Genomic DNA, 20744 nt, shown 5'->3' with positions numbered 1-20744 from the left:
CTCGCTTCATGCTGACCTTGTTTCCAGTCAAGACTGCCTGTGAAAATGCAGTCTTGGCAGATGTGCCCTTTTGAGAAGATTTTTATCTTACAGAACGTGACAGATTTTCAGCCTCACTCTTCAATTTAAAGTTTCTCATATTACCCCCTCTCCTCTCGCCATTCCAACTTGGGCAATTTTTCTCTACAGCGACAGTTTCTCAGTTGGTGGTTGCATTCCAGAGTGGGTTAATGTGAAAGGCAGAATCGCCACATCTTGAATAACTTAAGCCCAAGTGAGGACTGAATATGGGATTGACCAGAATGTAGCACAGTTCTGGGCTTTTGAGCAATAGTTTCCAAACACCAGTCCATGGACCAGGGCCAAAGTTCTGCTCTTGCGGAGTTACAATCCAATGGGGGCATGATAAAATGCAATACTGGCTGCCATGCTTTGCAAATTCTCTCATCAAGAGGAAGACCCCATTTCTGTATCCCTTGAATCTGGGCTGGTCTAGTGACTTGTTTGACCAATCCAATGCAACGGAAGTAACATTGCAATTCCTAGCTTAGAGTTCAAGAAGCCCAAAATCTCCCGCTCTCAAGCTCTTGGAACACTACAACTGCCATGTGAACAAACCTGGGCTGACTTGCTAGAGGATGCAAGAACATGTGGAGAAAGGCCCCAGTACTCCAGCCTTCCCAACGAAGGCCATTATAAACCAACCCGCTGTAGACGATCCTTCTGCTGACAGCACGTGCATGAGCAGGCCCAGCCCAAATCAGCCAACCCTCGCCCAAGCAGAAGAAACACTCAGCTGAGCCTAGACCAAACTGGCAACCCACACAATCATAAGTAATTGAGTAAGTGATTATTTAGGCCATTAAGTTTTGGGGTAGTCTGTTACACAATAAAACTGACAAAGGGGAGACTAACTGATATGGGGAAGACAGAAAGTAAAGAAGAAAACAAATAGATGGCCATGGTAATACAGATTGTAACATGTACATTAAAAGAAACAAAGAGGACGAGGTAATGGAGAAGTACTATGGGTAACATATCTGGGGAAGACCTCTCTAAAGAGGTGACCTGTTTGCAGAGATCCAAATGAAAGGAAGGAGCCAGTTACGTGAAGGCCTTAGGGCAAAGGAAATTGCAAGTCAAACCCTGTTAGGTGTGTTTTCAAGAAACAGCATAAAAGCCAGTGTGGCTGGACTGGTGAGAGAGGGAAAATGCGGCCAGAGGGGAAGTCAGAAAGGTGAGCAAAGTTCAGTAAGAAACCACTGGAGGGCTTTAAACAGAAGAATGACATCATCTCATCTCCATCTTTTAGAGTTCTCTGACCTCCATCTTTTAGAGTTCATTCTGGCTGCAGGGTGGAGGATGGATTGTAGAATTACAAGAGTGGAAGCAGGAAGCCTGGTTAGGAGGCTGTTGTAAGGTCCAGGGGAGGGAAGATGCTGCTTAGACTAGAGAAGTATCTGTGGTGGTCGTGAGAAGGGATCAGATTCTGGAATTATTTTAGAAGGAATACCTCATACAGCATATATGCTGGCTTGAAGCAAAATTTTGTAACTTGATCCATGGGTCTAATAAACTTTAGGTCACTGGTATTGCTTTACTCTTCATATACTTATTCTACAACTTTTATTGAGGAGTTTTTTTGGTTTAATTTTATTTTTAATTGACAATAATTATATATATTTTGGGGGTACAATGTGGTAAATAAGTGTATCATTTCTTCATATTTCATACAGGTTTTTATTGTTAATTATTAATAATAGGCATATGAAGTTTTCCTAATACTTACTAAAGCGGATAAAACATAAATCCAGCATCAGCTGTGTGTAGAATAGAGTATTTGGTTCATAATTCCTGTTTTTACAATTTTGTGAATAGGATTCAAATTTTCCCTAGTAAGTTCTCTGAAGGCAGAACCTCCTTCAGGGAACATTCCTCCTTTGAACATTGTTCACCAGAATTCCCATTATAGTCTCCCAAGATATCCACATTTGCTTATAAACCACTTGCTTAAAATGTTATTTTTCTTAGAAGTTAATTTGGAAACATTGGTTTGTTTAACAATTATCAAGAAACTGTATAGTTTGCTGATTAAAATCATGGACTCTGGAGCCAGTCTGCCAGATTCAAATTTCAACTGTGCCATTTATTACTTGTTTGATGCTTGGCAGATTTTTTGAAATGAGGTAATAATAGTACCTCCCATATGGTGGTGTGTGATGATTAAAATACTCAGGACAGCTCCTGGTACGTAGTAGGTGCTCGCTCAGTGTTAACTATTCTTGTTTCACGTCCAATGCCCTTGCGATGCCAGTCACTGGGCTGCATGTCTTTGTTAGTGTGACTATTTGAAAGACGCAAAATAACATTCCATTTTAAAATGGACAAAAATAATTTTATTTCTGATTTTCCCTAATTCAGCACTCCCTTCCTAATTTTCTGACTCTGTGAGTTCTGACTGTACTTCTGTTGTTTACTAATGACTGGCTGTCATGCTCACTGTCCCCTTGGCCAGCAGCAGCCTTGAGTTCTCAACTGTGGATTATGTACATAAGGAAAAAAGCTGCCAACTGCATAGGGCATGGAGACTATGTCTGAAACTATCATGGTAAAGTTACCTGTTGCTCCAGAAGAGGTGGTTGCAGTTAGAGTGGTGCTGGGGCTGTTCATCTTGCAACCTTATTCGGTCAAATTTCCAGTGCCTGGGCTGAAAAACTGGGGCTCCGCAGGCATCTCTCTCTCCGCAGGAGAGACATGAGGTCTCTCCATGTGGCTTCTCCAACATGTCAGCCACACGGTAGCCAGACTTCTTACGTGGGCAGCTCAGGACTCCAACGGAGCCTGTCCTAAGATATAGATAGATTAGATAGATAGATAGACAGACAGACAGACAGACAGACAGACAGACAGATAGATAGATAGATAGATAGATAGATAGATAGATAGATAAGATAGATAGATAGATAGACAGACAGACAGACAGACAGAGCACACTAGGTAGAAGATGTATTGCCTTTTATGGCCTAGCCTTTGAAGTCTATTATTATTAATCACAAATAACACTGTATTCTATTCTTTGAGGCTGTCGCAAAGTCCCACCCGATATTCAGGGGGAAACAACATAGACTCCTCCTGTTGATAGGGGAATAGCAAGGCTCTGGAAGAGCATGTGAAACTGGAAATATTATGGCCATTTTTGGGAAAATATGCATAGCCACAGACAGAAAGAGGCAGTCAGTTCAAGCACGACTTGTGCTGGCCAAGAAAATACCCATGTGAACAAAAAGTCACAGGCCCTACTTGAATTGGCTAACTGTGTAGCTTTACTTGAATGGCCTTACCTTTATCAGTTTAAGAGAGAGAGTGATTATGGAGCAAGGGAAAGGGGAAGAAGAAAACTCATATTTATTGAGTACCTATTTGTATGTCCTGAATGCTTTACATAAAGCTATGGATCAACCACTATTGAGCACATGAGTCTATAGATGGCAGTTTGAATTGGATTCAGCTGTGCAGTGTTCCTGAGCTAGGCCAGGCTCAGCAGATTGCTGGGCCTGCTGTGCATCACCAGTCAGCTGCTAGTCAGCTGAGGCTCCTTGGTTCTCTTCCATGTGGTCTTGCATTCTCCAGCAGGCTAGCCCAGGCTTGGTCACATAGTGGAAGGGTCCTGTAGTAGCAAGCCCCATTATGCAGGCATTTTTCGAGTCTCCTTATGTCATGATTGCTATTGTCCCATTGACTGAATCAAGTCACATGGCCAGACCAGATCCACAAACATTGCAAGAGTGTGAATACAGGGAAGGGAAGAATTTGTGACCATCCTTGCAACCTACCATAGCCTGAGACAGAAAACGTTGTTCACCTACTTGTCCACAATAATTTCCCTTAGAGGTCACAGTGAGAGAAGGACCATGTTAAAGACTCCTTATGTTTCCCCCTAGGGGGCTGAGGGAGGGGTAGGGCCAGAAGTCTCCAGGGCTTCTAGTCTAGGGCAGCCCTACATGGTCTATGATCATGAAGAGAAGTCCAGGTACTATGTCCAGCCTGGAATGAAGACAGTATACTTTTAGGCAAGGAAGAACTAAGTGGGAGAAAAGAGATATATTTCAAAATATTTCTGATTGAAATATTGGGGATTTGAGAGGTAGAGAAAGTGAATTTGAGGGTGCCAGCAAGAGACAGCATGGTTAAGAAGGCTGGTTTTGCAGCCAGACTGCCTGAGTAACAATCCTGGCACTCTGCTGCTTACCTATTTTTGACATTGAGATGTGATAATACATGTAAAACACAAAGTTTCTGGCACACAGTCAAGGATTAATGAATCATCATCATCATTAGCATCATCATCATCACTATCATCTGTGTGGAAGTTACTGACAGGAAAAGTGGTAGGCGAAAGGATTTTGACGAAGTGTTGGAACATTTTACTTGCCCCCACAATTTTCTTTTGGCATTTCTGTGTGTGCATGTGTGAGTGCGTGCATGTGTGTGTGTGTGTGTGTGTGTGTGTGAGAGAGAGAGAGAGAGAGAGAGAGAACGAAAGCCTGAAGTGCTAATTTCTTTCTTTTTTATCTGTTGGACTATGTTTTTCAGGTGGAACATCAACCAAGACTGGATATGCAGAACTAAGGCTTATTTTGAGGGTAATCACACAAAATGATGTTCTCCTTTAATCCTCACAATTACACTGCAAAGTAGGCATTGTTATTTTTCCTTTTTCCAGGTGAGGAAACAGAAGCCCAGGGAGGTCAGGTAGCTTGCTCAAGATCACTTAGTATATAGCAGATCTGGGATTCAAATCTAGATCTGTCAGATTCCAAGTTCCATGCCCTTTATTCCTTCCTTTCTTAAACTTAGTAGGAAAGTTTCTTTTCCTTTCTTGCACTTCCTTTATTTCAAAAACAAGATATGGTCATTGTACCAAGTGAAACAATCTAAAGATGTATAAATTTAATATTTTTACCCTAAAACCCTCCTCAGTATCACCACTGTGACCATGATTCCTGCCTGCCCCACTCCCATATATTGCTGATGTATCTAATGTTATCATCAGGGTATGTGTCTTTCTATGAAATTCTCCATACTCCTACAAACATATGTACACATGTACAGAGGGAGTTAATTGCTGTTCATTTTTACAAAAGTTGGATCATGTTATAAATTACTCTGCAACATGTTTTTCTACCTTAACAATACATCATAGCCATCTTTCTAAGGCAATTAATATAGAGCTAATTGATTCTTTGCAATAACTGCACAGTCTAAGGTACAAATAGGATATACAATTTGTGCAATCATTTCTAATGGCCTGGTGTTCTGGTTGCTTCAAGGGTTTTTTTTCCCCTACAGCCATAGCACAAAGACATCCTTATAGATCTACTGATGATGTTATATCTATAAAATGTATTCTGAAATGTAGGACTCTTGGGTCCCAAATGTTGCAGTTACCTATTATTACTGTGCAACAAACCACCCCAAAACTCATCATTAAAGTTTATTGTTAAAAATAATAATAATTTATGTATGTCCTCAAATATCCAATTCAGGAAGGACTCAGCAGGGATGGATCATCTCTGTTTTCAGTGGTATCATTTGGGGCAGCTCAACTGGGCTGTGGAAGATCTGCTTTCAAGATGGTTCACTCATATGGTTGGTAAGGTGGTGTCAGCTGTCAGGAGCTGAGTCAGGATCGTGGGTCAGGGTCCTTGGTTTCTCTCCACTTAGGCCACTCCACAGGCTGCTTAGGCTTTCTCACAGCATGGTGACTGAGTTCTAAGAGTGAGTGTCTCAAAAGAATCTAGCAGAAGTTGCATGATCCTTTTAGAAGCTAACCTCTGAAGTCATGCAACATCACTTCCCCCACATTCTATTTGTGGAAATAGTCACAAATCCACCTAGCCAGCTCCAAAGGGAGGGGCATTAGATTGCACCTTTTGATGGAGGAAGGCAAAGTTCTAGAAGAACATGTAAGATAGAAGCTACTACCGCAGCCACCTTTGGAAAATATAGTCCTGCCAGACAAAGATCACAGAGCTAGTAAGTGATGAAACTAAGATTAAAAACCTGGTCTGTTTTTTCATTCCATAATGTGATGTTGTTTCATTAGTATGTGAGTGGAGTCATCTCTTAGGGTTGGATTTGGTGTATGCAAACCAAGTCAAGAAAAGACTGAACAGGGGAGCCAACTGTGTATGGAAATTAACCTACCAGGATTATCCAAATACTTTTTTTTTTTTTTTTTTTTGAGACCAAGTCTCGCTCTGTTGCCAGGCTGGCATGATCTCAGCTCAATGCAACCTCCACCTCCCAGGTTCAAGCAATTCTCCTGCCTCCGACGCCACCACGCCTGGCTAATTTTTGTATTTTTAGTAGAGACAGGGTTTCGCCATGTTGGCCAGGATGATCTCGATCTCCTGACATCATGATCCACCCGCCTTGGCCTCCCAAAGTGCTGGGATTACAGGCGTGAGCCACCGCGCCTGGCCTATCCAAAGACTTCAAGAGCCCCTGTCTGTGGTGAGATGCCTTTATGCCCATAGCGTAGCAAAGTTAAAGACAAGGGGGCTAGGGACCCACAGGGACTTCCTAATGGCCTTGGCAGCCAACTCTCTTCCAGAAGATGTCAGTCTAGCACTGCAGCTCCCATTCATCATTTACCATCTATCCCAGAGGGAGTTATCATTCAACCACAATAATTCACAGTCAGCAAAGAAAGGAAAAGCATCTCAGCTCAGCTTTTTATTCTATGCTTTTCTTCTTTTTACAGTTTGATTTGACAGAATGGAGCAGTTCAAACCAGGAGACTGGAAGAATGAAAGATTAGCTGGGCAGAAAAGCTCCCTACCACATAAATGAACAAGGTTACATGGCCAGACAAAGCCCCGGAGTTTAGTGTGTTACTGTGCAAAGTGAGGTCATGAGTGCATTTCAGAATATTACATTAAAAAAATGTTCTTGGGTTTTTGGCCTTGCTTATTTATTTCACTTAGATGTCTCCTCTATTTACCAAAAACATAAACCATGGCCTTCCTCTGTGGCTACATCTACTTTGGGGGCTTAGTACTTTTAGTTAACAGTTTCGTCTCCAAAGAACAATCCCCATACCCACATTCCATCCTCCTACACCTGTGCCCTCGCAACCCCCACTTGGCAGGTAACCCCTTAATGGAGTTCCAAATGTCTGTTCCTCCTTCATTCTGGAGGATTAGGCCTGTAGAGTTGAGACCAGACACTGACAGCAGACACACTCTTGGCCGAGATCCAGGGCAACTTCTCCCCCAACTCCTGATATTTTTTCAGTCACATAAGCGTAGGTAGGACACCCCTTGACTTTAGGTTTCTCTCTACTTATTTCCCAGATTCACAGGCCTAGTGTAGCAGGTTAAGGCAGCAAGAGAAAACTGAAACAGCTGGTATTAATCTAACCCTGAGTAGGTCTCAGGTTACGTTTCCCAGCAGCAGAGCCTGAGATAGGGATTTTTTGTTCAAGTGATTGATTGGAGGGTAGCAGAAAAGAGAAGTTTGCTTAAGAGCCTCAGACCTTTGCATACACAATCTGGTGACAGGCATCTGGGCCAGCTTGCCTCCTAGTTCAGCCATAAGCCACAAGGCCTGCCTCCCCTCAGCAACTGCCCTGTTTCTCTCTATTCTTGGCAAGGTAATGAGCCCCTCTATGTTTTCTAGACCAAGGTCTTCCCCACTAAAATGCAAATAGGTCTGGAAGCTACTGAAAGTAGCATCACAGATAAACTTTGCTTGGGCTGGCCCTCGTGTTTCTGAAAAGTGTCATGGAAAAGGCACACAGGTTTGAGTCCTGACCACTCCTCCTCGCGTTCCAACGAGAAAGGATTTGGGAGCACTTTCACCTGGAAAAAGGAGATAGCAAAAGAATGCTCATTTGACATCAACTGGGCCCTTCCTTGCCATATTTGCTCTGAAGGAAATTTAAAGGTATAAGCGTCCTTGATCACAGAGGGTTATGGAAATACTAAGGGAACATTTTCAGTCTTAATGGAGTGCCTCTAAATCATGTGTCTTGGTAGCACAGATCCTGCTGACTTGGGATTTCAGAATTAGCAGCTGTGAAAAATCCCTACCGTCCATCACTGTAAAAGTCATCATTTCCCTGGGGTCTGAAGCTAGCAGAGCTAAGGAAGAAAGAAAACACACCGAAGAGGAGACACTGCAGGAAAAGCAGTTGGGGCTTTCGGAGTCACACACTGACATTCATCATCATTAGTCAAACGATGAGATAAGCCAAGGGCCGGCAGCCTCCCCATTATTGACTCCTGCCTCTGAAGGGCCAGCAGAAGGTGGGCCAGAGGTCTTGTGAAAAGCCCATGGTCTTTAGCCAAAGTGCCACTTGGGTGTGAGGTGGCCCCATAGAGACCTTCAGCAGAGCCATGACTGGGTACCCTTGGTGTTCCTGCCCTGACCTGTGCACGATGGACAGAAATTTGGTAGAAGGTAATTATCAATTAGAGGAGAACTGAAATGAAGTGTAGGATGGGTTTCTGGAGAGGGTGTGGGTAAGATCAAGAAGGTAAGGCCTCAAGAATGAAGAGACTTCAGGGGCATACATGGTTGTGAACAGAACTACTCTATGTTCACTGAAATCCATTTCCTTCTCTTCTGCATACCGCTGAGGAAGCAACATTCAGTCCTTGTTCTCTGCTCTGAGCTGTCAGGAAATGGCCCACTAGGGTCAGGCTGGAATCAAATCTCTGTGTAACACTCCAGAATCAACTCAGTCTGCTTAGTTAGCTTGGGAAGCCATCAATTACCTGCTGCTTTACCCTCTGGTGTAGGTAAATCTGTATTAAAAGCCAGTTGAGGATTGTAGAAGTAGCACTGAGAAGGGAAGGAGGCCAAGCAAGGGTGCATCAGGGAAAACCCCATGGAGATAAAACTTTGACTTAATCCTGCAGCAGTGCTCTGGAGATAGTGTCTCCATCAGGGGACAAGGGGGAGTTTACACCCTGTACCCATCAGCCACTTTGCCAATGGGCTGTCCCTGGGCAATCCCAGCTGTCTGTACCCAAGGACCAAGCAGATTCTGGCAGCCTATGGCAGGCCCCCCCAACCAAGATGTGGGTGCTGGTTATTGGGTGGCACACAGCTAGATGTATTCCCCATCCTGCCTTGGCTTAGGCATTGACATGTGACTGAGTTCTGGCTAACGGAATGTGGACAGAAGTAAAGTGTATTGTGTCCTCACCTGGGCTGTGGAACCTCCTACAGGATCCTCCATGCTTCCTTCTCTCACCTGCCTTTCTGAGGCAGAGGACCTAGTGGATGACACTGAAGCTCAGGGGAGGGTAGAGCCTCAGGCAGAAGGGACCTGGATCTCTGCATGACTGCATGGAGCAAAACCTTCATTCTCACACGGCCAGCTGGACTTTATGTGAGCAAGAAATAAATGTCTATTGTGTTAGGCCCCTCAGAATTGGGGGTTTGTCTGTTATAGCAGCTAACATTGCCTAAATTAATTCAATGAAGAAGTTGGACCATGACAAAAGCAACCTTCAATATTGCACTATTGAGCCAAGGATGGGCCCTGATGGCAACAATCCTAATGAGCAAGGCAAAGAAACTCACACAAAAAAACTAGCTGCCTGGATCAAAAATGTCCCTTCCCAATTTGAGAAGCAGGGTAGTATGCAAAAAACAAGTGCTATTCAGGCCAGCAGGTGAAAGCATGAATTCTGCTTTTGTCATTTGCTAGTGATGTGACCTCACAAGGAGGCTTCCTCTCTAAGGCTCAGCTTCTTTATCTGTAAAATGGAGATAACCATGTCTAATTCTTGTGGTTCTATCACTCAGATTCAATGAGGTTATGCATTTAATGTGCCCATACAATGCCTGACACCTAGTAGGCCTGCCTGAAATAAGAGTTTTCCATTTTCTTCCTTGTCTTTCTCTACACCACCATTTCCCCCATAATCACTGGGTAGTGTTCGACCTCAGCAAAATGGCATACACATATACCTTCTCCCAATTTCTCAAGTGTAGGAGAAAGGCAGAGGCTGGTGCTGGCCTTCTCTGTCATGCTGGGGCCACTTGACCAAGGCTTTCATTCCCTTGATTGATCACGTTCATTTCGAACTGCATTTGGCTGCCCAGAGAAATTCATCTCCAGCCTTCACAGTGAACTGGAAGGCTGGCCTGGCCCCAAAGACACCTCAGCAAATCTGCTACCCAGCTCCAGTGGCGGGCAGCCAGGCATCTGGTCCCTCAGTCTCAGTCATGCAGCTGTGACTGACAGGCAGCAGGGAGCTGAAGCTCTGATGTGAGGATCTGCCTTGGCTTCTAGAAAAATAGCAGCAGCAGCAGCAGCGGCAGCAGTGACAGCAGGCTCCATTGAAAAGCAGCCCTGCCAGCACTGCTGAGGTTGATGCCCCGCTGCCCAGGGACCCACACCGGAGGGTAAAACAGCAGGTAATTGATGGCTTCCCAAACTAACTTAGCAGACTGAGTTGACTCTGGAGTTTAAGACAGAGGTTTGATTCCAGCCTGACCCTAGCAGGCCATTTCCTGACGGCTCAGAACAGAGAACAAGAACTGAATGTTGCTTCCTCAGCTGTATGCAGAAATAATCCCTGGCAAGTGTGGGTGGCTCTAGTAGTGGGTCTCAACCCTGGCTGCACATTAGAATCACCTGGGAGCTTTAAAAAATCCTGATACCCAGGCCACGACCCTGACCAATTACATCAGAATTTCTGGGGTCAGGACCCTGGCATCTGTCGTTTTTAAAGCTCCCCAGCTGATTCCACTGTGCAGCCAGAGGTGAGAATCGCTAGTCTACAGCTTTCAAGTACTGGCCCAAGCATTAACTCCCTTGATGTACGCGAGGTAGTGTAAGTGCTGTTAACCCTATTTGACAAAGGAGACAATAAACTCAGACAGGAAGAATAATTTGCTTAGTCATATGCTTGATGAGTGAAGAAGCTGGGATGCAGTTCAGACCTTTGGTATTTCAGTCAGTCACCTTTTGCCTACCCTTCTGGCCTCATCTTCTATAAAATGGGAAAAGCATTAGTACCTACTCTACAGGGTTGTTGTGAGGATGAGGTAACTCAATTCTTTTTTTTTAATTCATTTGACTTAATATGTACATATGACCTTTCAGTGTGCCCAGGATTATTCAAGCACTTTACAAATGTTCATCATTCTCAGTAAACTATCGCAAGAACAAAAAACCAAACACCGCATATTCTCACTCATAGGTGGGAATTGAACAATGAGAACACATGGACACAGGAAGGGGAACATCACACTTCGGGGACTGTTGTGGGGTGGGGGGAGGGGGGAGGGATAGCATTGGGAGATATACCTAATGCTAGAAGACGAGTTGGTGGGTGCAGCGCACCAGCATGGCACATGTATACATATGTAACTTACCTGCACGTTGCACACATGTATCATAGAGCCTAAAGTATAATAATAATAATAATAATAATAAAAAAAATAAAATAAAATAAATAAAAATAAAAAAAACTCATCCAGTTTACAAAAAAAAAAAAAAAAAAAAAAAAAACAAATGTTAACTTAGGTTAGTTTGCTAAAATGCCTCCTGCGCCCTCCTACACCACCCAGGGAAATTGATCTAGGGAGCAATTTAGCAACACTATCAATTGCCTCTAAAATATGTGAACTTTTTAACCCAACAAATCCATCTTTTATAATTTGTGAAAACGGAATAATTAAGGGCCTATGAAAAGATTGAACCACAAGGGTAATAGGGTGATCACTGCAGTTTTATTTAAAATGACAAAAATATATTGGAACACTAAGGTTCAAATATAAGGGATTCATTAAATAGTGTATCAAAAGCAGAAATAGTGTGGCTCAGTTCTAAGTGGTGTATGGCAAATGGATCCTAGAATAGCTTCATGTTCACACCCTGTGTAATGCTCTCCACTTGTGGAGTGTGAGCAGGACCTGAGACTTGCTTCTAACAAATAGAATATGGCAAAGGTGATGAGGTGTCACTCTTGTGGTTAGATTATGATAGATAGATAGAGATATAATACTTATCTTACAGGCCTTAAGGAAACAAACCACCATGTTATGAACTGCCTACAGAGAGGGCCACCTGGCAGGCAACTGTGGGTGGCCTCTAGGACCTAAGGGCAGCCTCCATTCAACAGCCAGGAAGAAGCCAGGCCCTCAGTCATACAGCTTCAAGAAAATAAATTGTGTCAACAACACAAATGAGCTTAGATAAGAATTCTTCCCCAGTCAAACCTCCAGATGAGAACACAGCTTGACCTACCTCATGCTAGCAACCTGGTGAGACTCTGAGCAGAGAATCAAGCTAAACCGTGCCTGAACTCCTGATTCATGGAAACTGTAAGATAACTAATGTGTGTTGTTTTTAGCCTCTGAATTTGTGGTAATTTGTTACATTGAAATAGAAAACTAATAGAGGTATTATTTTAGATGAAAGACATTTATAAAATATTATTAAATTACAAAGCTCAGATTATAAAGGACTATGATGCACACACACACACACACATACACACACACAGACTGAAAAATAGCAATATAGTAAAATTTGGAATGACTTTGATTTCCTTCTTTTTGATTCTCTGTACTTTCTAAAATTACTTTTATTATTAATATAATATTAGAAAACATTGAAAATAAATACTAAATAAAATATTCAAGTGTTAACAGTGGTTATCGCTGGGTGGTAAAATCATGTATTAATTTTATATTCTGAAATTCTAGGAAGTTATTTGAATTTTTCTGCTTTGAAGAGCTGACACTGCCTAGTGTAATTAAACAGAATAAATAAATAACTCTCAATTGTTTGTTCCAGTATGGAAAAAATTCTACCATCATTGCTCCCAGATTTAATTAAGACAGAAAAACCATCCACCTAGGGCCTGTAGTCCATTCTCACATTGCTATAAAGAACTACCTGAGACTGGGTAATTTATAAAGAAAAGAAGTTTAATTGGCTCATGGTTCTACAGGCTGTACAGGAAGCATGGCTGGGAGGCCTTAGGAAACTTACAATCATGGCAGAAGGTGAAGGGGAAGTAGGCACATATTACATGTGTGAAGCAGGAGAAAGAGAGTGTAGGGGGAGGTGCTACACACTTTTAAACAACCAGATCTCATGAGAACTCACTACCACAAAAACAGAAAGAGGGAAATCCACCCCCATGATCCAATCACCTCCCACCAGGTCCCTCCCTCAACACTGGGAATTATAAATTCGCTATGAGATTTGGGCAGGGACACAGACCCAAACCATATCAGCCTGACTGCCACAAATCAAGATACAGGATAACAGAGCTAACAGCACAAATTCTAGTATGACATGGCCAGGATTCTAAGCCTGGCTACCCAAGTATTGTATTTTCTGAAATTGGGCAAATTATTTGGCCTTCGTATATCTGTTTCCTCATCTATAAAATGGGATAATATCTATCTCACAGGGCAAGTGTATCATGGGGACTCAATTAGATCATGTATATAATTTATCTTTAAATGAGCCTGACATGTAATAGGTACTCAATGAACATTGGTTAGTGTTACCATCATCATTATTATTATTAACCAACCTCCCATCGTAGGGGTGGCCAATATTTCCGTCCCAGTATTATTCTTAGGTTCAGTTCTTAAAATAAGTGCAGAACAAAAACATAAGAATTATAATTATGGGCCAGGTGCAGTGGATCACTTTGGGAGCACTTTGGGAGGCTGAGGTGGGTGAACTGCTTGAGCCCAGGAGTTTGAGACCAGCCTGGGCAACATGGCAAAATGCTGTCTCCACAAAAAAAAAATATAAAAATTAGCCAGGTGTGGTGGTATGCACCTGTAGTCCCAGCTACTAGGGAGGCTGAGGTAGGAGGATTGCTTGAACCCAGGAGGCCAAGGCTGCAGTGAGCTGTGATCACACCACTGCACTCTAGGCTGGGTGACGGAGCAAGACCTTGTCTCAAAAACAATTATAATTATGGCATATATGTTCAGATATTAGAAGGAATCTCACATCTCTTGAAAGACCTAAAGTGGATGCTGTGGGATGCTGAAGACACATTTTGCCCATTTAAATGTTAGAAAGAGGTTTAATAAAATTAGCGTTATGCTTCTGCCAGGATGACATGGGGTGGTTGGAACTGGCCCTTTAAGAATCTGAGTCAAGCTAGTTTGAGGTTTATTGCATGCTATAATAAACTGGTTAGTTATGTTGTGAGGTGAGCCAGGTCTAGGTCAAAGCTCTCTCTCAACATTCCAGAGGCCTCTAGGAGCTGGGTGGGAAGCACTCCAAGGCCGCCATGAAGCACAGCTGAAGAGATACAGCTGCCCTTGGGATATTGTCAAAATCTGGGCTTGGCTGGGGCAGGCCAGGCCAAGGAGACTTGACAAACAGGCTGGAGCAGGGGAGAGGCCAACACCAGGGGACCTGTAAGCAGGGCGTCTGTTGGTGTGGCCACAGGCAATAGGCAAACACCCTGCCAGCCAGACAGATGGAGTCAAGGATGTCCTACAAAGTTTTCCCTGTCTAAGACAGACCTGGCCTTTGGAGTCTGGCAGAGAGAGGTGGGCAGAGGCTAGGCCAAGCCAACCAATGTCACAAAGGAGCAAAGTTACTAGTGGCAGTGCCACAGCTCCAAAGTGCCAAGGATGGCTTGTTGTCTCAAGGAGCAATTCTAAGGGATGAGTCTCTCTCAGAAGCATGTGGCTCCAAAACACTCCCATGGACAGGCACTGAATTTCCCCCAGAGTGACCAGAAGTGAAATCCATCTAAATCTTTCCCCAGAAAATTCCTAAAGATCATCCTATTTCCTCAAGAGGGCCTGTGTCCACTCACAAAGAAAAACTAAGCAGCCAAATGGTGGTATCCATTTTGTTTAGATTAGGATCTCAGTAGTGCATGGCAGAAAGGAACAATGTATCCCAGACTCAGAGAAGGGACAGTGCCTCTCTGGCAGGTCTGGCATTCTTATCATTATCCTTTAAAAGAACCTTCGGATGTGTTTGTTTTTGAAGAACTGGCCTTTGAAGATTCCAATCTTGAAATGCTAGAGCAAGTTTTATAACTAACAACCAAACAGATGGAAACAAGTTTAGGCGTAAATATTTTCTTGTGCATGGTAGGACTGTCCACAATTTAACCAGTTTCTTACCCTGGAAGGAAAATGTCTAACTTGAAAGGACACTCTACTCTGGTGCTTTCCTTTTTGCTTTCATAGCCAAAGCCATATCCAGGTCATTGTCTTCTTAGTACCAGAACGCTGGAGGAGCCATTTTGCCCTGCCTTTGGCTGCTAAAGCCTACATCTCCAAATCACTGCTCTGAGGTATACAATACCCAACTCAAATTCCTGTGATGGTGCCAACATTCATCAGGGCAACCAATGCCAGATGCTGTAGCAACTGCCAAATCTCAATGAATTAACATGATAAAAGTTTATTTCTTGCTCATGCAAAGTCCACTCTGTTGAATGGTTCTCCTCCAAGGGGAGACTCAGGAATCTGGGGTGTGTCCATCTTGAGGTTCTACCATCCTGTGGGTGTAAGATTGCCTGGGTATCATCCAACTGCCAGATGGGACAGAAAGAGAGCTTGGAGGGTCCTATACCTAAGCCCTAGCCATCTCAGCCTGAAGGTTACACACACCCCTGCCACTTGCATCCCACTGGAGAGAACTAGTCATGTGTAAAGAGAACTGGGACAAGACAGTCCCTGGCTGGGTAGACCCTCCCTGGCAAAAAACTCAACACTACAGAATAGGGAACCCAAATATTTGATTGTCAGCCAGTCTTTTCTTCCATAGTGCTTCTTTTGTTTCTTTTTTTGAGACAGAGTCTCACTTTATCACCCAGGCTGGAGTACAGTGTCATGATCACAGCTCACTAGAGCCTCAACTTCCCAGGCTCAAGCAATCCTCCCACCTCAGCCTCCCAAGTAGCTGGGACTACAGGCATGCACCACCACACCTGGCTAATTTTTTAACATTTTTTGTAGAGATGGGGTCTCACTCTGTTGCCCAGGCTAGTCTCAAACTCCTGGGCTCAAGTGATCCTCTTGCCTCAGTTCCCCAGAGTGCTGGGATTACAGGCATGAGACATCATGCCTGGCCCCACAGTGCTTCTTTACCTACTGAATTAATGCTGAAATCTTTAGGATGGCATTCAAAGCCTAATGTACCCCCAATTCGCCATGGATGCCATCTTCTAGCTCATCAAGATGATCCAGTTTTCCCCTGGATATATCAGTTAGCTTTCATTCCATAGCAAACCATTCCAAAACTTAGTAGCTTAAAACAACACAGTTCTTCAAGTCACAATTTGCATTGAGCTTAGCTGAGAGGTTCTTCTGGTCCAGTTGTGCTCACCCATGTCTGTGGTCAGCTGCTGAGCTGGCTGAGGGCTGTAAGTCTAGAAGTTTCCTCAGCTGGGACAGCTTGTCATTGCTTCACATGGTCTCTCATCCTCCAGCAGGCTAGTCCTGGCTTGCAAATATGGCAGTTTCTGCTTTATGACAATGAGAGCAGAATTGTATTGAGCCACCTGAGGCCCAAGCTTAGAACTCACACAGCCTCACTTCTGCAGCATTTTATTGGACAAAGCATGTCAAAGCCAGCTCAGATTCAAGGAGTAGAGAACAGATTCCATATCTTAATAAGAGGAAGTTCAAAACTACTACTGTAACCAATGTACTGTGCTCTCCCATGCCTTCTCTACAACGTGCCTCTAACTGAAACCTCCCCTTTCTCCTTGTCTTTGCCTGTGGACAAAGCCCAGTTCAAATGCCTCTGAATCCACAATGGCTTCTGCCTTAGTTTAAGTTGTTCCAGAAACAGAGCCTGAGAAAAGAACCTGAGTACAGATAGTGAGTGAAGAAGTGAAGACAGTAAAACAGATATGGAGGACAAGCCAATATAAGGGTGCTCTACTGACATCACTGTTGTAGGCAGTGAGAGGTAAATTCCACAGAGATCCCTGAGAAGCTACGGGATGCCTCTCAGACAGAGTCTTGCTCTGTTGCTCAGGCTGGAGTTCAGTGGTGCAATGTTGACTCACTGCAACCTCCACCTCGCAGGACAAGAGATCCTCCCACCTCAGCCTCCCAAGTAGCTGGGACTATAGGCATGCACTACCATGCCCAGCTAATTTTTGTATTTTTTGTATCAACGATGTTTCACCATGTTGCCTAGGATGGTCTCAAACTCCTGGGCTCAAGCGATCCTCCTACCTCCACCTCCCAAAGTGCTGGTATTACTGGTGAGCCACCATGCCTGGCTCCCAGCTTCTATTGTTTGAGTTACTCCACTGAACAGTATCTTCCCCACACTTTTAAACTGCTCTTGCATATTGACCAAGCCAGCTCCCACAGCATTAGAGAAAGCCCTGAGGCAGAAAGATACATGTGCCGACTTGAGGTGGGATGCTGTCAGCATGACTCCAAGTTTGCCTGGAACTATCCACTACAGCTGTGTTTGAAACCAGAGGGAGACCAGAGGTTTTGTGAGGTGCCAAAAATGTCAGGTATAATTTCCCTGATATCTTGTTGGAAGTAAATTCTTCCTCCTCAGAGATCCTGTGCTCCAAACTTTCCATCACTCCAGTGGCACCCATCATACAGTTTTTAATTGCAGACATTCATAAATGTGTATAATTTCCCCTGCTGAACTACAAGCACCTGGAAAACAGCAGCCACATTGGATAGAAGTTTTTAAAATCCTATCTTGGCCCCTAATGCAAAGCTCTGTCAGTTTTGTTGGCTGTGTAATAGAAGAAACTCCTAGATCCAAGACATTGGAATGTACTTTTCACTCATTTGCTCTGTCAGCATGTAACTGTAAGTGCCTACAATGGGTAATACCAGAGCATCTGTAAACAAACAAATAAAAACACGCAGAAGACCCACTCCCCCCAGTCTTGAGAATCTTTTAATCTAGTTGTATATATAAACCACACATACATACCATAAAGTCTAAAACACACAAAGCAGCAAGTAAGCATGTCTAAGAGTACCATGGGAGGGAACTGAGTGGACAACAGTTAAGTAGGGAAGACTCAGGAGAGGTGTTACATTGGTCCAGTGGCTGTAACAGAAGTCTACCTGAAGAAGGAGATAATACAATAAAAAGGCAGTGCTATCTTCACCAAATGGTTCAAAATTTTTACTATGTTCTTCAGATCATAGACATAATATACATGCTTTATAGAAGATTTGGAAGAAGCCAGAAAGAACAAAGAACATAGTTAGTGCTCCCTCATAATCCTACCACCCAAAGGCAATCTCTGAAAACATTGTGGCATAGTTCCTTCTTGCCTTCTTCCTATATATTTATTTTATATGGTTGAAGTCATACTGGGTATTGATTCCTGGTTTATTTAGCATGAGAACTATAAGAGATAGAGAAAATTAAATCCAACTCCCACACTGTATACATGAGAAATAGAAGCCCCAAAGAAATCAACATAAAAAGGCCCCAGAACTGAGATCAGAATGGAGGTCTCCCAATCTTAATCCAGTCCTCTTTCTATATGACACTACCTCTATTTACCTTTTCCTCACCACATAATTGTGAATCCAGACTACAGAAACTTATGTTTGGGGCTTAAAAATTCCCAAATCAGTATGTACACCTAAAACTGTCTGTGTACATATGTATGCACCACTGTGGAAAGAGCTAATGGCCATCAACATGGCTGCTATGAGAGTTAAAGAAGATAACATAAATGAGAAAGCACCCAGCATACAGCAGGGACTCTGTGTGACTGGGACATACACATGTGTGTAGAGAAGGGCAGAGAAGAAATCCCAGCTCTGTTCTCTCTCCACATCCTCAAGTGTAGGCACACAATGTTCTGTAGCCCAGGCTGGAATATAAAATAAACTTCTCAGCCAGGAAGGTGGTTCTGCCAGGTCTCCTCTGTGTCTGGGTGGATTCATTTTTCTATAAACTTTATGGTCCTTTGCAAAGAATGACTACAAGTGCTGCAGATGTTGCAGGCTCCTGTGAGCAGATGTTCATGACTGTAAAAATCTCAATGAAATTATACCTCAGCCTTTTAAGTCAATGAGCTAAAACCCAACATAATGTTCTGGGCTCATTTATTATTTTCCCCCATTACAGGAGGCTGTGTATTAGTAGCAATGAAACAACTGCACTTCTTGGGGAGTAGCCCACGGTTACTGGAGTCCCAGATAAGCCCCAATCACTCTGTGTCTTAGCCACTATAATTTTTTTTTTCTGGGCTTAACTGACAACACAAACCCTCTGGTACCAGAGGAGAAATACATTCAGGGACTCTGTGGGTAACAAAGAAAGCAACACCTCTTCCACCTCTCTTCCCACAGCAACTTCCAACTCCTCTACTGCTATTATCACACAGGTCAGCGGCGAGAGGATCAGAGCACCAAAAGAGAGCTTTGGAATTATTTAGCCTCCCTCTTGTGCTGGAACCCAATATAATCATAAAAATTATGTATAATAATCATGAAGGCATAAAGGAATTTTAGGAATAGAGCATTAGAAGAAGCCACAGCTTGCTTGCTTTTTTCTTTCTCTCTTTTTTCTTTATTTCAGCAAATGCAAGAACATCTCATTTGTTCACATATATATCAGTGCCTTTTGCAAGGAGGGGTCAGGTTACTTGTATAAAGCTATGAATAATTTCTCTTCAAGAGTAAGGACAGGGCATAACATTGTCACCACCATGAGCAACCAAGTACACAGGCTGTTCTTTTTCCTCCCCACCACCCAACCTCTCCTTCCTTCATACCACTCCTGCTTCCCAAGCTTAGAAGTAAATGAGTAATTAAAAACAACCTCCCTGGCATGATGTTTCAACATTAGGCCAGGGCATTGCAAAAAGCACGTTCCAAGTAATTTTCAAAAGCAGAGTCTGTTCAAAAGCACGCTCTGCTCCTCCCTCAGACAACTAAATAGGGTGCAGATTGGTTTACAATCTGATTCCCTGCAAATGGAATAAAAATGGAGTAGCAGCCCTTAAAACAGAATTCTGGGGAAAGCCACATGAAAATATTGAACCCACTTTAAATGCCCAAGGGGAGAACAAGATTCCCAGGAAGGCAAACACTATGAACAATTTCTAACCAGCAAACAAATAGGCACTTCATTGCTGAGCCCATCCCAAGCAAAGCAGCCAGAAGCCACCCTGGTTCTTTTGGTGGCAGTAGGCAAAGGTCCAAGTTCCCTTAGTCTATCCAAACTGGTTCATCATCCACTTAAATATGCAGAGTTTGTTTTCAAAAGTCATTGCCAAAGGCTTCTCTCACAGTCTGACTGACTCAATAGATCCATGGAGTGAATCAGGGCTGCTTAGTAAGTTTGGTGGTCAGAAGCTGAAGAATTTCCCATCTGATGGTTTCTCTGTGAAAATAATGACAAGTGTATTTCCCGTAAATTCAGTTCAAGTGGTGTGTGAGTGTGTGTGTATGTGTGTGTGTGTGTGTGTGTGTGTGTTGGTGGTGGTGGTGGAATGTCTAGGAAAATGAAGAGGGTTAGAAATAACCCCTGCAGAAAATGGGAGAAGGAGCTAAGGACATAAAAGATAACTGTTTCAAAAACACCACAGAACTGACCCAATAAAGGTTGGTTAATTTTGTTCATCTTTTCAAATACCCAGATTTCGGTTTAATTGATATTTCTCTATTGTTTTTATATTTTCTATTTCATTAATTTCCATTCTAATCTTTGTTCTTTCCTTTCTTCTGCTTTCTTTGGGTTTAGTTTTCTGTTGTTTTTC

Source organism: Pongo abelii, chromosome X (genome assembly GCF_028885655.2).
Source record: "Pongo abelii isolate AG06213 chromosome X, NHGRI_mPonAbe1-v2.0_pri, whole genome shotgun sequence".
NCBI classification, from domain to species: domain Eukaryota; kingdom Metazoa; phylum Chordata; class Mammalia; order Primates; family Hominidae; genus Pongo; species Pongo abelii.
Note: the sequence above shows the minus strand (reverse complement) of the source record.